At 44.0% G+C, this 25,319-nt stretch overlaps 1 protein-coding gene across 1 annotated transcript in view; it reads left to right on the top strand.

Annotated features, from left to right (window-relative positions):
• The window catches only part of LOC146776021 (uncharacterized), a 62,510-nt gene extending 48,066 nt beyond the window's left edge, over positions 1–14,444 (top strand). Inside the window, exons 32-39 of the mRNA XM_085638332.1 lie at positions 870–990; positions 2,250–2,371; positions 3,558–3,679; positions 4,866–4,987; positions 6,247–6,368; positions 7,628–7,749; positions 9,009–9,130; positions 14,381–14,444. The gene's annotated coding sequence lies outside the window, so the exon portion shown is untranslated. The remainder of the gene's footprint in view (positions 1–869; positions 991–2,249; positions 2,372–3,557; positions 3,680–4,865; positions 4,988–6,246; positions 6,369–7,627; positions 7,750–9,008; positions 9,131–14,380) is intronic.
• The last annotated feature ends 10,875 nt before the right edge of the window (positions 14,445–25,319 follow it).

Below are 25,319 nucleotides of genomic sequence, written 5' to 3'. Positions count from 1 at the left end.
TGCACTCTGTGTGTTGGACTCTGATACTCAAGATGGATTGTTGTTAATGATAATCTCCTTTTTTGTATCCATCTCCATCCCACTTTCAAAAAGGCTCCAGTGCATTGAGTGGTTCATAGTCTTTTACCATTCCCCCTCCTATTTGCCTTGTAGTCATGAATACAGATGTCTGATCTCTCATCCTCCTGTGTGGTCAGCTTCCACAAGGACAATAGGTCCAGTGCCGCTCTGACATCATAAAGCTAAAGCAAGATGTTGTCTGACATGAAGGCCACTCGGTTACCTAGCAAGCAGTAGGATACATTTTCTTGGTAATGAAATGAGTAGCAGGATAGACAGGATGCCCAACTGAAAACTAAGATGAAAGAAAGTATGGCATTTATTGAGACTTCTAAATGTGTATAAACGCAAGTTTGAGCACAGGAGTCTGACCTTCACTATTGCTGAACTGGTAGCAATTGGCTAAAATGAAGATGGTAATTATGCTATTCATAGTTTTTATTATTCCCATTAAGTGTAGCAAACCCCCCCTCTCAACTTATCAGCTGTCTTACTTGCTACTGGCATAACATATCCTAAACCAAATGAAGTGAGAAGGGTACGCTGCCACTTGGATGGCAAACAGATCTATTTACCTACGTCCTAATGTACGTGCTACAGTTGTTTAGAGACTGTTAGCAAATGAGACATGGGTGCAGAGAAGTATAGGAGGTTAAAAACACAAATTGAGATTTTATTTTCTAATGAGCTGTTGATTTTCACAATAATACAGTCTCCACAGTATTGATCTGTTTACCCTTTATAAAAATCAAGTTTTTTTTTCTATTGCTTAATGTAAATGTGCTAACAGTGGACTTTTCCATCTGCAGATTATACTGAATGACCACCAGTGGCAGTGTTTGCCAACCGAGTTTCTCTGCATTGCCGAGACTGAAGAAAAAAAAAAAAAGAAGTCTTCCGGCAAACGGCATCATTTTACCAATTTATATGGTAAGCAAAACTCACAATCATTCCTTTAAGCTTTAAAAAGACGTTCACAGCATCAGAATGTCCTCACTACCTTATAGTCGGAGTCTGTGCCTGAATACAATTTGTCAAGATGGAAGTAATATGAATCACGTTGTGTTGGTCATGATAGTTAATAAAAGACTGACTGCCTCCAACGCTACTAAAGCCTGCTTTTATATTCTGGTGCTAGCAATGTTCCATTTGAGGAAATTGCTGCCTTTGAGGCTGAAATGCACTATCTCACTTTAGAACGATAGTGCTACGTTCTGAAGGAAGGAAGCTTATGTAGCCTCTTCCCCTGCACTCTGTGTGTTGGACTCTGATACTCAAGATGGATTGTTGTTAAAGATAATCTCCTTTTTTGTATCCATCTCCATCCCACTTTCAAAAAGGCTCCAGTGCATTGAGTGGTTCATAGTCTTTTACCATTCCACCTCCTATTTGCCCTGTAGTCATGAATACAGATGTCTGATCTCTCATCCTCCTGTGTGGTCAGCTTCCACAAGGACAATTGGTCCAGTGCCGCTCTGACCTCATAAAGCTAAAGCAAGATGTTGTCTGACATGAGGGACACTCTGTTGCCTAGCAAGCTTACATCATAAAGCGAAAGCAAGATGTTGTCTGACATGAAGGCCACTCGGTTACCTAGCAAGCAGTAGGATACATTTTTCTTGGTAATGAAATGAGTAGCAGGATAGACAGGATGCCCAACTGAAAACTAAGAATGGTAAGATGTAAGAAAGTATGGCATTTATTGAGACTTCTAAATGTGTATAAACGCAAGTTTGAGCACAGGAGTCTGACCTTCACTATTGCTGAACTGGTAGCAATTGGCTAAAATGAAGATGGTAATTATGCTATTCATAGTTTTTATTATTCCCATTAAGTGTAGCAAACCCCCCCTCTCAACTTATCAGCTGACTTACTTGCTACTGGCATAACATATCCTAAACCAAATGAAGTGAGAAGGGTACGCTGCCACTTGGATGGCAAACAGATCTATTTACCTACGTCCTAATGTACGTGCTACAGTTGTTTAGAGACTGTTAGCAAATGAGACATGGGTGCAGAGAAGTATAGGAGGTTAAAAACACAAATTGAGATTTTATTTTCTAATGAGCTGTTGATTTTCACAATAATACAGTCTCCACAGTATTGATCTGTTTACCCTTTATAAAAATCAAGATTTTTTTTCTATTGCTTAATGTAAATGTGCTAACAGTGGACTTTTCCATCTGCAGATTATACTGTATGACCACCAGTGGCAGTGTTTGCCAACCGAGTTTCTCTGCATTGCCGAGACTGAAGAAAAAAAAAAAAAAGAAGTCTTCCGGCAAACGGCATCATTTTACCAATTTATATGGTAAGCAAAACTCACAATCATTCCTTTAAGCTTTAAAAAGACGTTCACAGCATCAGAATGTCCTCACTACCTTATAGTCGGAGTCTGTGCCTGAATACAATTTGTCAAGATGGAAGTAATATGAATCACGTTGTGTTGGTCATGATAGTTAATAAAAGACTGACTGCCTCCAACGCTACTAAAGCCTGCTTTTATATTCTGGTGCTAGCAATGTTCCATTTGAGGAAATTGCTGCCTTTGAGGCTGAAATGCACTATCTCACTTTAGAACGATAGTGCTACGTTCTGAAGGAAGGAAGCTTATGTAGCCTCTTCCCCTGCACTCTGTGTGTTGGACTCTGATACTCAAGATGGATTGTTGTTAATGATAATCTCCTTTTTTGTATCCATCTCCATCCCACTTTCAAAAAGGCTCCAGTGCATTGAGTGGTTCATAGTCTTTTACCATTCCCCGTCCTATTTGCCTTGTAGTCATGAATACAGATGTCTGATCTCTCATCCTCCTGTGTGGTCAGCTTCCACAAGGACAATAGGTCCAGTGCCGCTCTGACATCATAAAGCTAAAGCAAGATGTTGTCTGACATGAAGGCCACTCGGTTACCTAGCAAGCAGTAGGATACATTTTCTTGGTAATGAAATGAGTAGCAGGATAGACAGGATGCCCAACTGAAAACTAAGATGAAAGAAAGTATGGCATTTATTGAGACTTCTAAATGTGTATAAACGCAAGTTTGAGCACAGGAGTCTGACCTTCACTATTGCTGAACTGGTAGCAATTGGCTAAAATGAAGATGGTAATTATGCTATTCATAGTTTTTATTATTCCCATTAAGTGTAGCAAACCCCCCCTCTCAACTTATCAGCTGGCTTACTTGCTACTGGCATAACATATCCTAAACCAAATGAAGTGAGAAGGGTACGCTGCCACTTGGATGGCAAACAGATCTATTTACCTACGTCCTAATGTACGTGCTACAGTTGTTTAGAGACTGTTAGCAAATGAGACATGGGTGCAGAGAAGTATAGGAGGTTAAAAACACAAATTGAGATTTTATTTTCTAATGAGCTGTTGATTTTCACAATAATACAGTCTCCACAGTATTGATCTGTTTACCCTTTATAAAAATCAAGATTTTTTTTCTATTGCTTAATGTAAATGTGCTAACAGTGGACTTTTCCATCTGCAGATTATACTGTATGACCACCAGTGGCAGTGTTTGCCAACCGAGTTTCTCTGCATTGCCGAGACTGAAGAAAAAAAAAAAAAAGAAGTCTTCCGGCAAACGGCATCATTTTACCAATTTATATGGTAAGCAAAACTCACAATCATTCCTTTAAGCTTTAAAAAGACGTTCACAGCATCAGAATGTCCTCACTACCTTATAGTCGGAGTCTGTGCCTGAATACAATTTGTCAAGATGGAAGTAATATGAATCACGTTGTGTTGGTCATGATAGTTAATAAAAGACTGACTGCCTCCAATGCTACTAAAGCCTGCTTTTATATTCTGGTGCTAGCAATGTTCCATTTGAGGAAATTGCTGCCTTTGAGGCTGAAATGCACTATCTCACTTTAGAACGATAGTGCTACGTTCTGAAGGAAGGAAGCTTATGTAGCCTCTTCCCCTGCACTCTGTGTGTTGGACTCTGATACTCAAGATGGATTGTTGTTAATGATAATCTCCTTTTTTGTATCCATCTCCATCCCACTTTCAAAAAGGCTCCAGTGCATTGAGTGGTTCATAGTCTTTTACCATTCCCCCTCCTATTTGGCTTGTAGTCATGAATACAGATGTCTGATCTCTCATCCTCCTGTGTGGTCAGCTTCCACAAGGACAATAGGTCCAGTGCCGCTCTGACATCATAAAGCTAAAGCAAGATGTTGTCTGACATGAAGGCCACTCGGTTACCTAGCAAGCAGTAGGATACATTTTCTTGGTAATGAAATGAGTAGCAGGATAGACAGGATGCCCAACTGAAAACTAAGATGAAAGAAAGTATGGCATTTATTGAGACTTCTAAATGTGTATAAACGCAAGTTTGAGCACAGGAGTCTGACCTTCACTATTGCTGAACTGGTAGCAATTGGCTAAAATGAAGATGGTAATTATGCTATTCATAGTTTTTATTATTCCCATTAAGTGTAGCAAACCCCCCCTCTCAACTTATCAGCTGGCTTACTTGCTACTGGCATAACATATCCTAAACCAAATGAAGTGAGAAGGGTACGCTGCCACTTGGATGGCAAACAGATCTATTTACCTACGTCCTAATGTACGTGCTACAGTTGTTTAGAGACTGTTAGCAAATGAGACATGGGTGCAGAGAAGTATAGGAGGTTAAAAACACAAATTGAGATTTTATTTTCTAATGAGCTGTTGATTTTCACAATAATACAGTCTCCACAGTATTGATCTGTTTACCCTTTATAAAAATCAAGATTTTTTTTCTATTGCTTAATGTAAATGTGCTAACAGTGGACTTTTCCATCTGCAGATTATACTGTATGACCACCAGTGGCAGTGTTTGCCAACCGAGTTTCTCTGCATTGCCGAGACTGAAGAAAAAAAAAAAAAAGAAGTCTTCCGGCAAACGGCATCATTTTACCAATTTATATGGTAAGCAAAACTCACAATCATTCCTTTAAGCTTTAAAAAGACGTTCACAGCATCAGAATGTCCTCACTACCTTATAGTCGGAGTCTGTGCCTGAATACAATTTGTCAAGATGGAAGTAATATGAATCACGTTGTGTTGGTCATGATAGTTAATAAAAGACTGACTGCCTCCAATGCTACTAAAGCCTGCTTTTATATTCTGGTGCTAGCAATGTTCCATTTGAGGAAATTGCTGCCTTTGAGGCTGAAATGCACTATCTCACTTTAGAACGATAGTGCTACGTTCTGAAGGAAGGAAGCTTATGTAGCCTCTTCCCCTGCACTCTGTGTGTTGGACTCTGATACTCAAGATGGATTGTTGTTAATGATAATCTCCTTTTTTGTATCCATCTCCATCCCACTTTCAAAAAGGCTCCAGTGCATTGAGTGGTTCATAGTCTTTTACCATTCCCCGTCCTATTTGGCTTGTAGTCATGAATACAGATGTCTGATCTCTCATCCTCCTGTGTGGTCAGCTTCCACAAGGACAATTGGTCCAGTGCCGCTCTGACATCATAAAGCTAAAGCAAGATGTTGTCTGACATGAGGGACACTTTGTTGCCTAGCAAGCTTACATCATAAAGCGAAAGCAAGATGTTGTCTGACATGAAGGCCACTCGGTTACCTAGCAAGCAGTAGGATACATTTTTCTTGGTAATGAAATGAGTAGCAGGATAGACAGGATGCCCAACTGAAAACTAAGAATGGTAAGATGTAAGAAAGTATGGCATTTATTGAGACTTCTAAATGTGTATAAACGCAAGTTTGAGCACAGGAGTCTGACCTTCACTATTGCTGAACTGGTAGCAATTGGCTAAAATGAAGATGGTAATTATGCTATTCATAGTTTTTATTATTCCCATTAAGTGTAGCAAACCCCCCCTCTCAACTTATCAGCTGGCTTACTTGCTACTGGCATAACATATCCTAAACCAAATGAAGTGAGAAGGGTACGCTGCCACTTGGATGGCAAACAGATCTATTTACCTACGTCCTAATGTACGTGCTACAGTTGTTTAGAGACTGTTAGCAAATGAGACATGGGTGCAGAGAAGTATAGGAGGTTAAAAACACAAATTGAGATTTTATTTTCTAATGAGCTGTTGATTTTCACAATAATACAGTCTCCACAGTATTGATCTGTTTACCCTTTATAAAAATCAAGATTTTTTTTCTATTGCTTAATGTAAATGTGCTAACAGTGGACTTTTCCATCTGCAGATTATACTGTATGACCACCAGTGGCAGTGTTTGCCAACCGAGTTTCTCTGCATTGCCGAGACTGAAGAAAAAAAAAAAAAAGAAGTCTTCCGGCAAACGGCATCATTTTACCAATTTATATGGTAAGCAAAACTCACAATCATTCCTTTAAGCTTTAAAAAGACGTTCACAGCATCAGAATGTCCTCACTACCTTATAGTCGGAGTCTGTGCCTGAATACAATTTGTCAAGATGGAAGTAATATGAATCACGTTGTGTTGGTCATGGTAGTTAATAAAAGACTGACTGCCTCCAACGCTACTAAAGCCTGCTTTTATATTCTGGTGCTAGCAATGTTCCATTTGAGGAAATTGCTGCCTTTGAGGCTGAAATGCACTATCTCACTTTAGAACGATAGTGCTACGTTCTGAAGGAAGGAAGCTTATGTAGCCTCTTCCCCTGCACTCTGTGTGTTGGACTCTGATACTCAAGATGGATTGTTGTTAATGATAATCTCCTTTTTTGTATCCATCTCCATCCCACTTTCAAAAAGGCTCCAGTGCATTGAGTGGTTCATAGTCTTTTACCATTCCCCGTCCTATTTGGCTTGTAGTCATGAATACAGATGTCTGATCTCTCATCCTCCTGTGTGGTCAGCTTCCACAAGGACAATAGGTCCAGTGCCGCTCTGACATCATAAAGCTAAAGCAAGATGTTGTCTGACATGAGGGACACTTTGTTGCCTAGCAAGCTTACATCATAAAGCGAAAGCAAGATGTTGTCTGACATGAAGGCCACTCGGTTACCTAGCAAGCAGTAGGATACATTTTTCTTGGTAATGAAATGAGTAGCAGGATAGACAGGATGCCCAACTGAAAACTAAGAATGGTAAGATGTAAGAAAGTATGGCATTTATTGAGACTTCTAAATGTGTATAAACGCAAGTTTGAGCACAGGAGTCTGACCTTCACTATTGCTGAACTGGTAGCAATTGGCTAAAATGAAGATGGTAATTATGCTATTCATAGTTTTTATTATTCCCATTAAGTGTAGCAAACCCCCCCTCTCAACTTATCAGCTGGCTTACTTGCTACTGGCATAACATATCCTAAACCAAATGAAGTGAGAAGGGTACGCTGCCACTTGGATGGCAAACAGATCTATTTACCTACGTCCTAATGTACGTGCTACAGTTGTTTAGAGACTGTTAGCAAATGAGACATGGGTGCAGAGAAGTATAGGAGGTTAAAAACACAAATTGAGATTTTATTTTCTAATGAGCTGTTGATTTTCACAATAATACAGTCTCCACAGTATTGATCTGTTTACCCTTTATAAAAATCAAGATTTTTTTTCTATTGCTTAATGTAAATGTGCTAACAGTGGACTTTTCCATCTGCAGATTATACTGAATGACCACCAGTGGCAGTGTTTGCCACCCGAGTTTCTCTGCATTGCCGAGACTGAAGAAAAAAAAAAAAAAGAAGTCTTCCGGCAAACGGCATCATTTTACCAATTTATATGGTAAGCAAAACTCACAATCATTCCTTTAAGCTTTAAAAAGACGTTCACAGCATCAGAATGTCCTCACTACCTTATAGTCGGAGTCTGTGCCTGAATACAATTTGTCAAGATGGAAGTAATATGAATCACGTTGTGTTGGTCATGATAGTTAATAAAAGACTGACTGCCTCCATTGCTACTAAAGCCTGCTTTTATATTCTGGTGCTAGCAATGTTCCATTTGAGGAAATTGCTGCCTTTGAGGCTGAAATGCACTATCTCACTTTAGAACGATAGTGCTACGTTCTGAAGGAAGGAAGCTTATGTAGCCTCTTCCCCTGCACTCTGTGTGTTGGACTCTGATACTCAAGATGGATTGTTGTTAATGATGATCTCCTTTTTTGTATCCATCTCCATCCCACTTTCAAAAAGGCTCCAGTGCATTGAGTGGTTCATAGTCTTTTACCATTCCCCCTCCTATTTGCCTTGTAGTCATGAATACAGATGTCTGATCTCTCATCCTCCTGTGTGGTCAGCTTCCACAAGGACAATTGGTCCAGTGCCGCTCTGACATCATAAAGCTAAAGCAAGATGTTGTCTGACATGAGGGACACTCTGTTGCCTAGCAAGCTTACATCATAAAGCGAAAGCAAGATGTTGTCTGAGATGAAGGCCACTCGGTTACCTAGCATGCAGTAGGATACATTTTTCTTGGTAATGAAATGAGTAGCAGGCTAGACAGGATGCCCAACTGAAAACTAAGAATGGTAAGATGTAAGAAAGTATGGCATTTATTGAGACTTCTAAATGTGTATAAACGCAAGTTTGAGCACAGGAGTCTGACCTTCACTATTGCTGAACTGGTAGCAATTGGCTAAAATGAAGATGGTAATTATGCTATTCATAGTTTTTATTATTCCCATTAAGTGTAGCAAACCCCCCCTCTCAACTTATCAGCTGGCTTACTTGCTACTGGCATAACATATCCTAAACCAAATGAAGTGAGAAGGGTACGCTGCCACTTGGATGGCAAACAGATCTATTTACCTACGTCCTAATGTACGTGCTACAGTTGTTTAGAGACTGTTAGCAAATGAGACATGGGTGCAGAGAAGTATAGGAGGTTAAAAACACAAATTGAGATTTTATTTTCTAATGAGCTGTTGATTTTCACAATAATACAGTCTCCACAGTATTGATCTGTTTACCCTTTATAAAAATCAAGATTTTTTTTCTATTGCTTAATGTAAATGTGCTAACAGTGGACTTTTCCATCTGCAGATTATACTGAATGACCACCAGTGGCAGTGTTTGCCACCCGAGTTTCTCTGCATTGCCGAGACTGAAGAAAAAAAAAAAAAAGAAGTCTTCCGGCAAACGGCATCATTTTACCAATTTATATGGTAAGCAAAACTCACAATCATTCCTTTAAGCTTTAAAAAGACGTTCACAGCATCAGAATGTCCTCACTACCTTATAGTCGGAGTCTGTGCCTGAATACAATTTGTCAAGATGGAAGTAATATGAATCACGTTGTGTTGGTCATGATAGTTAATAAAAGACTGACTGCCTCCAACGCTACTAAAGCCTGCTTTTATATTCTGGTGCTAGCAATGTTCCATTTGAGGAAATTGCTGCCTTTGAGGCTGAAATGCACTATCTCACTTTAGAACGATAGTGCTACGTTCTGAAGGAAGGAAGCTTATGTAGCCTCTTCCCCTGCACTCTGTGTGTTGGACTCTGATACTCAAGATGGATTGTTGTTAATGATAATCTCCTTTTTTGTATCCATCTCCATCCCACTTTCAAAAAGGCTCCAGTGCATTGAGTGGTTCATAGTCTTTTACCATTCCCCCTCCTATTTGCCTTGTAGTCATGAATACAGATGTCTGATCTCTCATCCTCCTGTGTGGTCAGCTTCCACAAGGACAATAGGTCCAGTGCCGCTCTGACATCATAAAGCTAAAGCAAGATGTTGTCTGACATGAAGGCCACTCGGTTACCTAGCAAGCAGTAGGATACATTTTCTTGGTAATGAAATGAGTAGCAGGATAGACAGGATGCCCAACTGAAAACTAAGATGAAAGAAAGTATGGCATTTATTGAGACTTCTAAATGTGTATAAACGCAAGTTTGAGCACAGGAGTCTGACCTTCACTATTGCTGAACTGGTAGCAATTGGCTAAAATGAAGATGGTAATTATGCTATTCATAGTTTTTATTATTCCCATTAAGTGTAGCAAACCCCCCCTCTCAACTTATCAGCTGTCTTACTTGCTACTGGCATAACATATCCTAAACCAAATGAAGTGAGAAGGGTACGCTGCCACTTGGATGGCAAACAGATCTATTTACCTACGTCCTAATGTACGTGCTACAGTTGTTTAGAGACTGTTAGCAAATGAGACATGGGTGCAGAGAAGTATAGGAGGTTAAAAACACAAATTGAGATTTTATTTTCTAATGAGCTGTTGATTTTCACAATAATACAGTCTCCACAGTATTGATCTGTTTACCCTTTATAAAAATAAAGATTTTTTTTCTATTGCCTAATGTAAATGTGCTAACAGTGGACTTTTCCATCTGCAGATTATACTGAATGACCACCAGTGGCAGTGTTTGCCAACCGAGTTTCTCTGCATTGCCGAGACTGAAGAAAAAAAAGAAGTCTTCCGGCAAACGGCATCATTTTACCAATTTATATGGTAAGCAAAACTCACAATCATTCCTTTAAGCTTTAAAAAGACGTTCACAGCATCAGAATGTCCTCACTACCTTATAGTCGGAGTCTGTGCCTGAATACAATTTGTCAAGATGGAAGTAATATGAATCACGTTGTGTTGGTCATGATAGTTAATAAAAGACTGACTGCCTCCAACGCTACTAAAGCCTGCTTTTATATTCTGGTGCTAGCAATGTTCCATTTGAGGAAATTGCTGCCTTTGAGGCTGAAATGCACTATCTCACTTTAGAACGATAGTGCTACGTTCTGAAGGAAGGAAGCTTATGTAGCCTCTTCCCCTGCACTCTGTGTGTTGGACTCTGATGCTCAAGATGGATTGTTGTTAATGATAATCTCCTTTTTTGTATCCATCTCCATCCCACTTTCAAAAAGGCTCCAGTGCATTGAGTGGTTCATAGTCTTTTACCATTCCCCGTCCTATTTGGCTTGTAGTCGTGAATACAGATGTCTGATCTCTCATCCTCCTGTGTGGTCAGCTTCCACAAGGACAATTGGTCCAGTGCCGCTCTGACATCATAAAGCTAAAGCAAGATGTTGTCTGACATGAGGGACACTTTGTTGCCTAGCAAGCTTACATCATAAAGCGAAAGCAAGATGTTGTCTGACATGAAGGCCACTCGGTTACCTAGCAAGCAGTAGGATACATTTTTCTTGGTAATGAAATGAGTAGCAGGATAGACAGGATGCCCAACTGAAAACTAAGAATGGTAAGATGTAAGAAAGTATGGCATTTATTGAGACTTCTAAATGTGTATAAACGCAAGTTTGAGCACAGGAGTCTGACCTTCACTATTGCTGAACTGGTAGCAATTGGCTAAAATGAAGATGGTAATTATGCTATTCATAGTTTTTATTATTCCCATTAAGTGTAGCAAACCCCCCCTCTCAACTTATCAGCTGGCTTACTTGCTACTGGCATAACATATCCTAAACCAAATGAAGTGAGAAGGGTACGCTGCCACTTGGATGGCAAACAGATCTATTTACCTACGTCCTAATGTACGTGCTACAGTTGTTTAGAGACTGTTAGCAAATGAGACATGGGTGCAGAGAAGTATAGGAGGTTAAAAACACAAATTGAGATTTTATTTTCTAATGAGCTGTTGATTTTCACAATAATACAGTCTCCACAGTATTGATCTGTTTACCCTTTATAAAAATCAAGATTTTTTTTCTATTGCTTAATGTAAATGTGCTAACAGTGGACTTTTCCATCTGCAGATTATACTGTATGACCACCAGTGGCAGTGTTTGCCAACCGAGTTTCTCTGCATTGCCGAGACTGAAGAAAAAAAAAAAACAAGAAGTCTTCCGGCAAACGGCATAATTTTACCAATTTATATGGTAAGCAAAACTCACAATCATTCCTTTAAGCTTTAAAAAGACGTTCACAGCATCAGAATGTCCTCACTACCTTATAGTCGGAGTCTGTGCCTGAATACAATTTGTCAAGATGGAAGTAATATGAATCACGTTGTGTTGGTCATGATAGTTAATAAAAGACTGACTGCCTCCAACGCTACTAAAGCCTGCTTTTATATTCTGGTGCTAGCAATGTTCCATTTGAGGAAATTGCTGCCTTTGAGGCTGAAATGCACTATCTCACTTTAGAACGATAGTGCTACGTTCTGAAGGAAGGAAGCTTATGTAGCCTCTTCCCCTGCACTCTGTGTGTTGGACTCTGATACTCAAGATGGATTGTTGTTAATGATAATCTCCTTTTTTGTATCCATCTCCATCCCACTTTCAAAAAGGCTCCAGTGCATTGAGTGGTTCATAGTCTTTTACCATTCCCCCTCCTATTTGCCTTGTAGTCATGAATACAGATGTCTGATCTCTCATCCTCCTGTGTGGTCAGCTTCCACAAGGACAATAGGTCCAGTGCCGCTCTGACATCATAAAGCTAAAGCAAGATGTTGTCTGACATGAAGGCCACTCGGTTACCTAGCAAGCAGTAGGATACATTTTCTTGGTAATGAAATGAGTAGCAGGATAGACAGGATGCCCAACTGAAAACTAAGATGAAAGAAAGTATGGCATTTATTGAGACTTCTAAATGTGTATAAACGCAAGTTTGAGCACAGGAGTCTGACCTTCACTATTGCTGAACTGGTAGCAATTGGCTAAAATGAAGATGGTAATTATGCTATTCATAGTTTTTATTATTCCCATTAAGTGTAGCAAACCCCCCCTCTCAACTTATCAGCTGTCTTACTTGCTACTGGCATAACATATCCTAAACCAAATGAAGTGAGAAGGGTACGCTGCCACTTGGATGGCAAACAGATCTATTTACCTACGTCCTAATGTACGTGCTACAGTTGTTTAGAGACTGTTAGCAAATGAGACATGGGTGCAGAGAAGTATAGGAGGTTAAAAACACAAATTGAGATTTTATTTTCTAATGAGCTGTTGATTTTCACAATAATACAGTCTCCACAGTATTGATCTGTTTACCCTTTATAAAAATCAAGATTTTTTTTCTATTGCTTAATGTAAATGTGCTAACAGTGGACTTTTCCATCTGCAGATTATACTGTATGACCACCAGTGGCAGTGTTTGCCAACCGAGTTTCTCTGCATTGCCGAGACTGAAGAAAAAAAAAAAAAGAAGTCTTCCGGCAAACTGCATCATTTTACCAATTTATATGGTAAGCAAAACTCACAATCATTCCTTTAAGCTTTAAAAAGACGTTCACAGCATCAGAATGTCCTCACTACCTTATAGTCGGAGTCTGTGCCTGAATACAATTTGTCAAGATGGAAGTAATATGAATCACGTTGTGTTGGTCATGATAGTTAATAAAAGACTGACTGCCTCCAACGCTACTAAAGCCTGCTTTTATATTCTGGTGCTAGCAATGTTCCATTTGAGGAAATTGCTGCCTTTGAGGCTGAAATGCACTATCTCACTTTAGAACGATAGTGCTACGTTCTGAAGGAAGGAAGCTTATGTAGCCTCTTCCCCTGCACTCTGTGTGTTGGACTCTGATACTCAAGATGGATTGTTGTTAATGATAATCTCCTTTTTTGTATCCATCTCCATCCCACTTTCAAAAAGGCTCCAGTGCATTGAGTGGTTCATAGTCTTTTACCATTCCCCGTCCTATTTGGCTTGTAGTCATGAATACAGATGTCTGATCTCTCATCCTCCTGTGTGGTCAGCTTCCACAAGGACAATAGGTCCAGTGCCGCTCTGACATCATAAAGCTAAAGCAAGATGTTGTCTGACATGAGGGACACTTTGTTGCCTAGCAAGCTTACATCATAAAGCGAAAGCAAGATGTTGTCTGACATGAAGGCCACTCGGTTACCTAGCAAGCAGTAGGATACATTTTTCTTGGTAATGAAATGAGTAGCAGGATAGACAGGATGCCCAACTGAAAACTAAGAATGGTAAGATGTAAGAAAGTATGGCATTTATTGAGACTTCTAAATGTGTATAAACGCAAGTTTGAGCACAGGAGTCTGACCTTCACTATTGCTGAACTGGTAGCAATTGGCTAAAATGAAGATGGTAATTATGCTATTCATAGTTTTTATTATTCCCATTAAGTGTAGCAAACCCCCCCTCTCAACTTATCAGCTGGCTTACTTGCTACTGGCATAACATATCCTAAACCAAATGAAGTGAGAAGGGTACGCTGCCACTTGGATGGCAAACAGATCTATTTACCTACGTCCTAATGTACGTGCTACAGTTGTTTAGAGACTGTTAGCAAATGAGACATGGGTGCAGAGAAGTATAGGAGGTTAAAAACACAAATTGAGATTTTATTTTCTAATGAGCTGTTGATTTTCACAATAATACAGTCTCCACAGTATTGATCTGTTTACCCTTTATAAAAATCAAGATTTTTTTTCTATTGCTTAATGTAAATGTGCTAACAGTGGACTTTTCCATCTGCAGATTATACTGAATGACCACCAGTGGCAGTGTTTGCCACCCGAGTTTCTCTGCATTGCCGAGACTGAAGAAAAAAAAAAAAAAGAAGTCTTCCGGCAAACGGCATCATTTTACCAATTTATATGGTAAGCAAAACTCACAATCATTCCTTTAAGCTTTAAAAAGACGTTCACAGCATCAGAATGTCCTCACTACCTTATAGTCGGAGTCTGTGCCTGAATACAATTTGTCAAGATGGAAGTAATATGAATCACGTTGTGTTGGTCATGATAGTTAATAAAAGACTGACTGCCTCCAACGCTACTAAAGCCTGCTTTTATATTCTGGTGCTAGCAATGTTCCATTTGAGGAAATTGCTGCCTTTGAGGCTGAAATGCACTATCTCACTTTAGAACGATAGTGCTACGTTCTGAAGGAAGGAAGCTTATGTAGCCTCTTCCCCTGCACTCTGTGTGTTGGACTCTGATACTCAAGATGGATTGTTGTTAATGATAATCTCCTTTTTTGTATCCATCTCCATCCCACTTTCAAAAAGGCTCCAGTGCATTGAGTGGTTCATAGTCTTTTACCATTCCCCCTCCTATTTGCCTTGTAGTCATGAATACAGATGTCTGATCTCTCATCCTCCTGTGTGGTCAGCTTCCACAAGGACAATAGGTCCAGTGCCGCTCTGACATCATAAAGCTAAAGCAAGATGTTGTCTGACATGAAGGCCACTCGGTTACCTAGCAAGCAGTAGGATACATTTTCTTGGTAATGAAATGAGTAGCAGGATAGACAGGATGCCCAACTGAAAACTAAGATGAAAGAAAGTATGGCATTTATTGAGACTTCTAAATGTGTATAAACGCAAGTTTGAGCACAGGAGTCTGACCTTCACTATTGCTGAACTGGTAGCAATTGGCTAAAATGAAGATGGTAATTATGCTATTCATAGTTTTTATTATTCCCATTAAGTGTAGCAAACCCCCCCTCTCAACTTATCAGCTGTCTTACTTGCTACTGGCATAACATATCCTAAACCAAATGAAGTGAGAAGGGTACGCTGCCACTTGGATGGCAAACAGATCTATTTACCTACGTCCTAATGTACGTGCTACAGTTGTTTAGAGACTGTTAGCAAATGAGACATGGGTGCAGAGAAGTATAGGAGGTTAAAAACACAAATTGAGATTTTATTTTCTAATGAGCTGTTGATTTTCACAATAATACAGTCTCCACAGTATTGATCTGTTTACCCTTTATAAAAATCAAGATTTTTTTTCTATTGCTTAATGTAAATGTGCTAACAGTGGACTTTTCCATCTGCAGATTATACTGTATGACCACCAGTGGCAGTGTTTGCCAACCGAGTTTCTCTGCATTGCCGAGACTGAAGAAAAAAAAAAAAAAGAAGTCTTCCGGCAAACTGCATCATTTTACCAATTTATATGGTAAGCAAAACTCACAATCATTCCTTTAAGCTTTAAAAAGACGTTCACAGCATCAGAATGTCCTCACTACCTTATAGTCGGAGTCTGTGCCTGAATACAATTTGTCAAGATGGAAGTAATATGAATCACGTTGTGTTGGTCATGATAGTTAATAAAAGACTGACTGCCTCCAACGCTACTAAAGCCTGCTTTTATATTCTGGTGCTAGCAATGTTCCATTTGAGGAAATTGCTGCCTTTGAGGCTGAAATGCACTATCTCACTTTAGAACGATAGTGCTACGTTCTGAAGGAAGGAAGCTTATGTAGCCTCTTCCCCTGCACTCTGTGTGTTGGACTCTGATACTCAAGATGGATTGTTGTTAATGATAATCTCCTTTTTTGTATCCATCTCCATCCCACTTTCAAAAAGGCTCCAGTGCATTGAGTGGTTCATAGTCTTTTACCATTCCCCGTCCTATTTGGCTTGTAGTCATGAATACAGATGTCTGATCTCTCATCCTCCTGTGTGGTCAGCTTCCACAAGGACAATAGGTCCAGTGCCGCTCTGACATCATAAAGCTAAAGCAAGATGTTGTCTGACATGAGGGACACTTTGTTGCCTAGCAAGCTTACATCATAAAGCGAAAGCAAGATGTTGTCTGACATGAAGGCCACTCGGTTACCTAGCAAGCAGTAGGATACATTTTTCTTGGTAATGAAATGAGTAGCAGGATAGACAGGATGCCCAACTGAAAACTAAGAATGGTAAGATGTAAGAAAGTATGGCATTTATTGAGACTTCTAAATGTGTATAAACGCAAGTTTGAGCACAGGAGTCTGACCTTCACTATTGCTGAACTGGTAGCAATTGGCTAAAATGAAGATGGTAATTATGCTATTCATAGTTTTTATTATTCCCATTAAGTGTAGCAAACCCCCCCTCTCAACTTATCAGCTGGCTTACTTGCTACTGGCATAACATATCCTAAACCAAATGAAGTGAGAAGGGTACGCTGCCACTTGGATGGCAAACAGATCTATTTACCTACGTCCTAATGTACGTGCTACAGTTGTTTAGAGACTGTTAGCAAATGAGACATGGGTGCAGAGAAGTATAGGAGGTTAAAAACACAAATTGAGATTTTATTTTCTAATGAGCTGTTGATTTTCACAATAATACAGTCTCCACAGTATTGATCTGTTTACCCTTTATAAAAATCAAGATTTTTTTTCTATTGCTTAATGTAAATGTGCTAACAGTGGACTTTTCCATCTGCAGATTATACTGTATGACCACCAGTGGCAGTGTTTGCCAACCGAGTTTCTCTGCATTGCCGAGACTGAAGAAAAAAAAAAAAAAGAAGACTTCCGGCAAACGGCATCATTTTACCAATTTATATGGTAAGCAAAACTCACAATCATTCCTTTAAGCTTTAAAAAGACGTTCACAGCATCAGAATGTCCTCACTACCTTATAGTCGGAGTCTGTGCCTGAATACAATTTGTCAAGATGGAAGTAATATGAATCACGTTGTGTTGGTCATGATAGTTAATAAAAGACTGACTGCCTCCAACGCTACTAAAGCCTGCTTTTATATTCTGGTGCTAGCAATGTTCCATTTGAGGAAATTGCTGCCTTTGAGGCTGAAATGCACTATCTCACTTTAGAACGATAGTGCTACGTTCTGAAGGAAGGAAGCTTATGTAGCCTCTTCCCCTGCACTCTGTGTGTTGGACTCTGATACTCAAGATGGATTGTTGTTAATGATAATCTCCTTTTTTGTATCCATCTCCATCCCACTTTCAAAAAGGCTCCAGTGCATTGAGTGGTTCATAGTCTTTTACCATTCCCCCTCCTATTTGCCTTGTAGTCATGAATACAGATGTCTGATCTCTCATCCTCCTGTGTGGTCAGCTTCCACAAGGACAATAGGTCCAGTGCCGCTCTGACATCATAAAGCTAAAGCAAGATGTTGTCTGACATGAAGGCCACTCGGTTACCTAGCAAGCAGTAGGATACATTTTCTTGGTAATGAAATGAGTAGCAGGATAGACAGGATGCCCAACTGAAAACTAAGATGAAAGAAAGTATGGCATTTATTGAGACTTCTAAATGTGTATAAACGCAAGTTTGAGCACAGGAGTCTGACCTTCACTATTGCTGAACTGGTAGCAATTGGCTAAAATGAAGATGGTAATTATGCTATTCATAGTTTTTATTATTCCCATTAAGTGTAGCAAACCCCCCCTCTCAACTTATCAGCTGTCTTACTTGCTACTGGCATAACATATCCTAAACCAAATGAAGTGAGAAGGGTACGCTGCCACTTGGATGGCAAACAGATCTATTTACCTACGTCCTAATGTACGTGCTACAGTTGTTTAGAGACTGTTAGCAAATGAGACATGGGTGCAGAGAAGTATAGGAGGTTAAAAACACAAATTGAGATTTTATTTTCTAATGAGCTGTTGATTTTCACAATAATACAGTCTCCACAGTATTGATCTGTTTACCCTTTATAAAAATCAAGATTTTTTTTCTATTGCTTAATGTAAATGTGCTAACAGTGGACTTTTCCATCTGCAGATTATACTGTATGACCACCAGTGGCAGTGTTTGCCAACCGAGTTTCTCTGCATTGCCGAGACTGAAGAAAAAAAAAAAAAGAAGTCTTCCGGCAAACGGCATCATTTTACCAATTTATATGGTAAGCAAAACTCACAATCATTCCTTTAAGCTTAAAAAAGACGTTCACAGCATCAGAATGTCCTCACTACCTTATAGTCGGAGTCTGTGCCTGAATACAATTTGTCAAGATGGAAGTAATATGAATCACGTTGTGTTGGTCATGATAGTTAATAAAAGACTGACTGCCTCCAACGCTACTAAAGCCTGCTTTTATATTCTGGTGCTAGCAATGTTCCATTTGAGGAAATTGCTGCCTTTGAGGCTGAAATGCACTATCTCACTTTAGAACGATAGTGCTACGTTCTGAAGGAAGGAAGCTTATGTAGCCTCTTCCCCTGCACTCTGTGTGTTGGACTCTGATACTCAAGATGGATTGTTGTTAATGATAATCTCCTTTTTTGTATCCATCTCCATCCCACTTTCAAAAAGGCTCCAGTGCATTGAGTGGTTCATAGTCTTTTACCATTCCCCGTCCTATTTGGCTTGTAGTCATGAATACAGATGTCTGATCTCTCATCCTCCTGTGTGGTCAGCTTCCACAAGGACAATAGGTCCAGTGCCGCTCTGACATCATAAAGCTAAAGCAAGATGTTGTCTGACATGAGGGACACTTTGTTGCCTAGCAAGCTTACATCATAAAGCGAAAGCAAGATGTTGTCTGACATGAAGGCCACTCGGTTACCTAGCAAGCAGTAGGATACATTTTTCTTGGTAATGAAATGAGTAGCAGGCTAGACAGGATGCCCAACTGAAAACTAAGAATGGTAAGATGTAAGAAAGTATGGCATTTATCTGAAAGAAACACGTTAGTTAGATTCCTCACCTTAGAATATCCCCAGGCGTCAGACTGGATCCGGAAGATTTTTCGTCAGCAATACTCCTTGCGCGTCGCTAGGCGTCGTCTGCGGCTCCGCGTCCGTCGTCGGCGTCGTGCGCCGGGATGACGTCGTCGGAGTACTTAGACGCCGCCCTCGCGCGCTGACGTCAGTTCTTCTTTTTTCCGCGCCAGTAAGCGCAGATCCGGGAGAGCTACCCCTTTTAGTCTTTTTTGACTAAATCTTTTTGATCATTTTTGATCCCTGTCTGACGACTGTCAGGCCCTGACTTCGAAGGCTAGGCGGGAGCGGTCCCGCAAGCTTCTCGAGCTTCGCCACTCGGCTCCGCGTCGTGCGCGATCCCGGTCCAGGAGGAGGTCCAAGGATCGCTCGCGGAGCCCTAGCCGACGCCACCATCGATCGTCGGGCTCCAAGTCGTCGGGTAAGTCCAAACACTCAAAGAAGTCCAAGAGGCGACATCGCTCTTCGGACTCCCCTCGCCGGTCGCGCGACTCGGCCGAGGGTCCAAGTGGTTCCACCCCCGCGGCTCCGGCGGAGCCGCAGGTGCCGCGTCCGCCCCCATACCTTCCGGTCCCTGGGGCTGACGCGGCGCCGGCGGAGATCAGTGCCTTCCTCTCGGCCATGAGGAGCCTGGCCCCGCCGTCGACGCCCGCTGGCGCGCCTTCGGGCCCCGCGGGCTCGACTGGGCGACCTCGCGTGCCGGCGGCTCCGGCCCCGGCGCCGTCGACGACTCCGGTCTCGACGCCGCAGGTCCCCGCGGGGCCCATGCCTGGGCCCCAGTCGACGCCGGTTGCCCTTGTCACTCCTCCACCGGCGCCGACGCCTGAACCACCGACGCCGTCACCGGCGCCGCCGACGCCGACGCCTGTGACGCCGACGCCCCAGTTTAGCCCTCATCCGGACCCGACGCCGGCACGGCGTCCGCCGACGCCGCATCCGACGCCGCTAGAGACCTACCATCTCTACAGTCCGGTTCCGATCATTCCTCCTGTTTATCAGGAATCGGAAGAAGGGGGCGACTGGGAGGGGTTCGAGGACCCTCTGGCTGTTCAGTCACAGCTTTCTCAGGACTGGGCAGATGAACTGGGGGAGGCCAGCGGGCTGGACACCTCGCCAGACGCTGGATTCACTTCTCCTCCGACCGTGGCTTCGGAGGAGGGTGCAGCATTTTCTGTGGTGCTGCGCAAGGCGGCTGAGGCCCTTGGGCTCGAGTTGCCTGCCGTGGCTGTGAGGACCAACATCCTCACTGAGGTGCTTCAAACCTCAGCAAGCTCCACTGAGCCTCTGCTGCCGTTTAACGAGGCCCTCACTGACGTTCTGCAGGGCACCTGGTCCAAGCCCTCCACAGTTCCTCCTGTGGATAGGAACGTTGCCAGGCGCCACCGCCCTGCTCCGGGCGACCCCAGCTTCCTGTCCCAACACCCCACCCCCGAGAGTCTGGTTATCCAGGCCTCTACTTCCCAATCCTCCTTCCCGACCGCTCCGCCGGACCGGGATTCCAAGAGGCTCGAGCAGTTTGGCAAGAAACTGTTCTCGTCCCTTAGTTTGGGCCTGCGGTCTTTAAATACCGCCTGTCTCTTGGACCGTTATTCCCATTCTCTGTGGGATACGGTGGAGGACGTGCTGCCCCTGTGTCCGCAGGAGGTCCGGACGCGTCTTTCCCAGGCTCTGGCCGATGGGAGGGATGCAGCACGGCACGCCATAAGATGTGGGCTTGACACCACGGACTCGCTAGGTCGGGCGATTTCCACCACGGTGGCGCTCCGCCGCCACGCCTGGATGCGGTCCACGTCATTTTCCGGGGATGTCCAGAACACCCTCATGGACATGCCCTTTGATGGCACTCGCCTGTTTGGTGAGAAGGCGGACAGTGCGCTGAACCGCTTTAAGGACTCCCGGGCTACGGCCAAGTCCTTGGGCCTCTCGGCTCCGCGGGCGCACACCTCCGCTTTTCGCCCCTTTCGTGGCCAAGGAAGGGGCGCCTCCTCACGTCCGCAGAGCCACCAGCCGCAGAACCAACCTGCGCGCGGTCGCGGACGTGGCTTCCGCCGTGGCGGAAATGGAGGCCGACGTGGTCAGCCCACATCCACCCCGGCAGCATCCGCCTCAAAGCCTTCCTAGTCCGAGCTTTCAGGCCCATACCACGCCAGTGGGCGGCAGAGTTCGCCATCACCTGCTCCACTGGCGGTCCATAACATCGGACAGGTGGGTGCTGCAAATCGTCCGAAGGGGCTACTCCCTCCCCTTCGAGACGACCCCTCCAGCCATGCCACCACAGCACCACCGTATCTCGGGGGATCATTTGGATCTTCTCCGCGAGGAAGTTTCGGCTCTCTTGGCCAAGGGGGCCGTCGAGCGCGTTCCGAGTCCAGAAGTAGGTCGTGGTTGTTATTCCCACTACTTTCTGGTTCCCAAGAAGGGCAAGGGGGGCCTGCGCCCTATCTTGGACCTCCGGAACGTCAATGCCTTCCTCCGAAAGGAAAGGTTCAAGATGCTAACGTTGGCTCAGGTTTTAGCTGCCCTAGACCCTGGAGACTGGATGGTAGCGTTGGACTTGCAGGACGCATATTTCCATATCCCCGTCCTGCCGGCCCACCGGCGTTACCTGCGGTTCACGGTGGGCCAAGAGCACTTTCAGTTTACCGTGCTCCCCTTCGGCCTCACCAGTGCCCCTCGGGTGTTCACGAAAGTGATGGCGGTGGTCGCAGCTCATCTGCGCAGATCAGGGGTCCCAGTCTTCCCCTATCTCGACGACTGGTTGTTGAAGGCGGGCTCGCCCCAGGCAGTCGTCTCCCACCTCCAGACTACGGCGGATCTCCTGCATTTGCTGGGGTTTTCCATCAACGTGCCGAAGTCACACTTGAGTCCCTCTCAGAAGCTCCTCTTCATCGGAGCGGTTCTCGATTCGGCGCAGTTCCGGGTCCATCCACCGGAACAGCGGGTCCGGGATATACAGGCCCTGATTCCCATCTTTCGGCCTCTATCCCGGATTTCGGTCAGGCTAGTGTTGCGGCTTCTGGGGCTGATGGCCTCCTGCATCCTACTAGTGCATCACGCCAGGCGGCGCATGCGGGCTCTGCAGTGGGACCTGAAGTTTCAGTGGGCCCAGCATCACGGCAACCTGTCCGACCATGTCTTGATCTCGGAGGGCACTGCACAGCAGTTGCAGTGGTGGCTCACGGACCGCGAGTGGGTCAAGGGCAAGAGCCTCTCCCTTCCCCAACCGGAGCATGTCGTAGTGACGGATGCGTCCCTCCTGGGTTGGGGTGGCCATATGGGAGAGGCGGAGATCAGAGGCCTCTGGTCTCCGGCGGAGTCTCGTCTCCACATCAACCTGTTGGAGTTGAGAGCGATCCGGCTTGCACTGAAAGCCTTCCTTCCCTCTGTCAGGGGAAGTGTCGTGCAGGTGTTCACGGACAACACCACCGCCATGTGGTACTGCAACAAACAGGGCGGGGTGGGGTCGTGGACCCTTTGTCAGGAGGCTCTGCGCCTCTGGACATGGCTGGAACACCAGGGCGTCACCCTGGTGGTTCAACATCTGGCGGGCTCTCTGAACGCCAGAGCAGACGAACTCAGCCGCCGGTGCATGATGGATCACGAATGGCGTCTGAACTCCGAAGTGGTGCAAGGCCTCTTTCAGCAGTGGGGAGAGCCTTGGTTAGATCTATTCGCCACCGAAGAGAACGCGCAATGTCAGCAGTTCTGCGCGTTGGAATTTCCAAGGCGGCACTCGCTCGGCGACGCTTTTCGTCACGAGTGGAGTTGCGGTCTGTTGTACGCCTTTCCGCCTATACCACTTCTGCCCAGAGTGCTGAAGAAGATCAGGCGCGACCGGGCCCAAGTCATCTTGGTGGCTCCGGATTGGGCACGAAGATACTGGTATCCCGAGCTACTCAGTCTGTTGACCGATCCCCCGATACGTCTGCCCCTTCGGGAGGATCTTCTGTCGCAGCAGCAGGGGACGGTCCTCCACCCGAACCTGTCCAGCCTCCACCTCCATGCGTGGAGATTGAGCGGCGGCAGTTGATGCCATTTGACTTGCCTCCTGAAGTCTGTGATATCATTCTGGCAGCCAGGCGTCCCTCCACAAAGTCGGTATACGCCTGCCGGTGGAACAAATTTGTGGCATGGTGCACAGCAAAGGCTGTGGATCCCCTTTCCGCCCCTCTTTCTGAGGTTCTCCTCTTCCTTCTTTCTCTGGCCCGGCAGGGCTCTGCCCTGGGCACCCTGAAAGGTTATCTTGCTGCCATCTCCGCCTTCTTGCGGCTTCCTGATCAGCCTTCTCTTTTCAAGTCCCCTGTGGTTACACGCTTTCTCAAAGGCATTACACACACGTTCCCTCCTGTCCCTTTTGTAATGCCTCAGTGGGACTTGAATCTGGTATTGACCTTCCTGATGTGCGCTCCCTTCGAGCCTCTTCACAATTGCCCTCTTCGTCTTCTAACTCTAAAGACTGCTTTTCTGGTAGCCATCACCTCGGCTAGACGGGTGAGTGAGCTCCAGGCTTTATCTTCAAAGCCTCCTTTCCTATCTGTTCATCCGGACAAGGTTGTCCTTCGGCCTCGTCCCTCCTTTCTTCCTAAAGTGGTGACTCCTTTTCACCTTGGGCAGTCTGTCACCTTGCCCACCTTCTTTCCGCCTCCGCATCCTTCCAAAGAGGAAGAGAGGCTCCACCGTCTGGACCCGAAACGTGCGCTCTCCTTTTATCTGGACCGCACAAAACAGTTCCGGGTGGACGACCAGCTTTTTGTTGGGTACGTGGGCGCTAAGAAGGGGAAAGCTGTGCACAAACGAACCATCTCTCGGTGGGTCGTTTTGTGTATAAAAATCTGCTATTCCTTGGCTAAAAAGGACCCTCCTGTTGGGCTGCGCGCCCATTCTACTCGGGCCACGGCGGCTACTACTGCCTTGGGACGGGGAGTCCCTTTGCAGGACATCTGTCAGGCGGCGACGTGGGCTTCTCTACACACGTTTGCCAGGCATTATTGCCTTGACAGCCAAGTCCGGAGGGATGGCTTCTTTGGCCGTTCTGTCCTCCAGGACTTTCTGGTGTGATCTTGGTTCGCAGACCCACCACCGGGGATGGTATTGCTTGGGTATCTATTCTAAGGTGAGGAATCTAACTAACGTGTTTCTTTCAGATGAACAAGTTACTAACCTTCGGTAACGATGTATCTGTAAGAAACATTAGTTAGTTAGATTCCTCACCGACCCTCCCATCCTCCCCGTTCTGCGAACTGACATCTAGGGTTAAGGTTGTCCTTTCAGGCCCCTAGATTTTATTTTTGGCACCAGTGTCGGTCTTTGCATGGCTCTGCGTTCCTGGCGCGGAAGGCTATGTACAAGAACTGACGTCAGCGCGCGAGGGCGGCGTCTAAGTACTCCGACGACGTCATCCCGGCGCACGACGCCGACGACGGACGCGGAGCCGCAGACGACGCCTAGCGACGCGCAAGGGGTATTGCTGACGAAAAATCTTCCGGATCCAGTCTGACGCCTGGGGATATTCTAAGGTGAGGAATCTAACTAACTAATGTTTCTTACAGATACATCGTTACCGAAGGTTAGTAACTTGTTCATTGAGACTTCTAAATGTGTATAAACGCAAGTTTGAGCACAGGAGTCTGACCTTCACTATTGCTGAACTGGTAGCAATTGGCTAAAATGAAGATGGTAATTATGCTATTCATAGTTTTTATTATTCCCATTAAGTGTAGCAAACCCCCCCTCTCAACTTATCAGCTGACTCACTTGCTACTGGCATAACATATCCTAAACCAAATGAAGTGAGAAGGGTACGCTGCCACTTGGATGGCAAACAGATCTATTTACCTACGTCCTAATGTACGTGCTACAGTTGTTTAGAGACTGTTAGCAAATGAGACATGGGTGCAGAGAAGTATAGGAGGTTAAAAACACAAATTGAGATTTTATTTTCTAATGAGCTGTTGATTTTCACAATAATACAGTCTCCACAGTATTGATCTGTTTACCCTTTATA

This window comes from Triturus cristatus, chromosome 12, assembly GCF_964204655.1.
Source record: "Triturus cristatus chromosome 12, aTriCri1.1, whole genome shotgun sequence".
Taxonomy (NCBI): Eukaryota; Metazoa; Chordata; class Amphibia; order Caudata; family Salamandridae; genus Triturus; species Triturus cristatus.
Note: the sequence above shows the minus strand (reverse complement) of the source record. Positions and strands in the feature narration are given on the sequence as shown.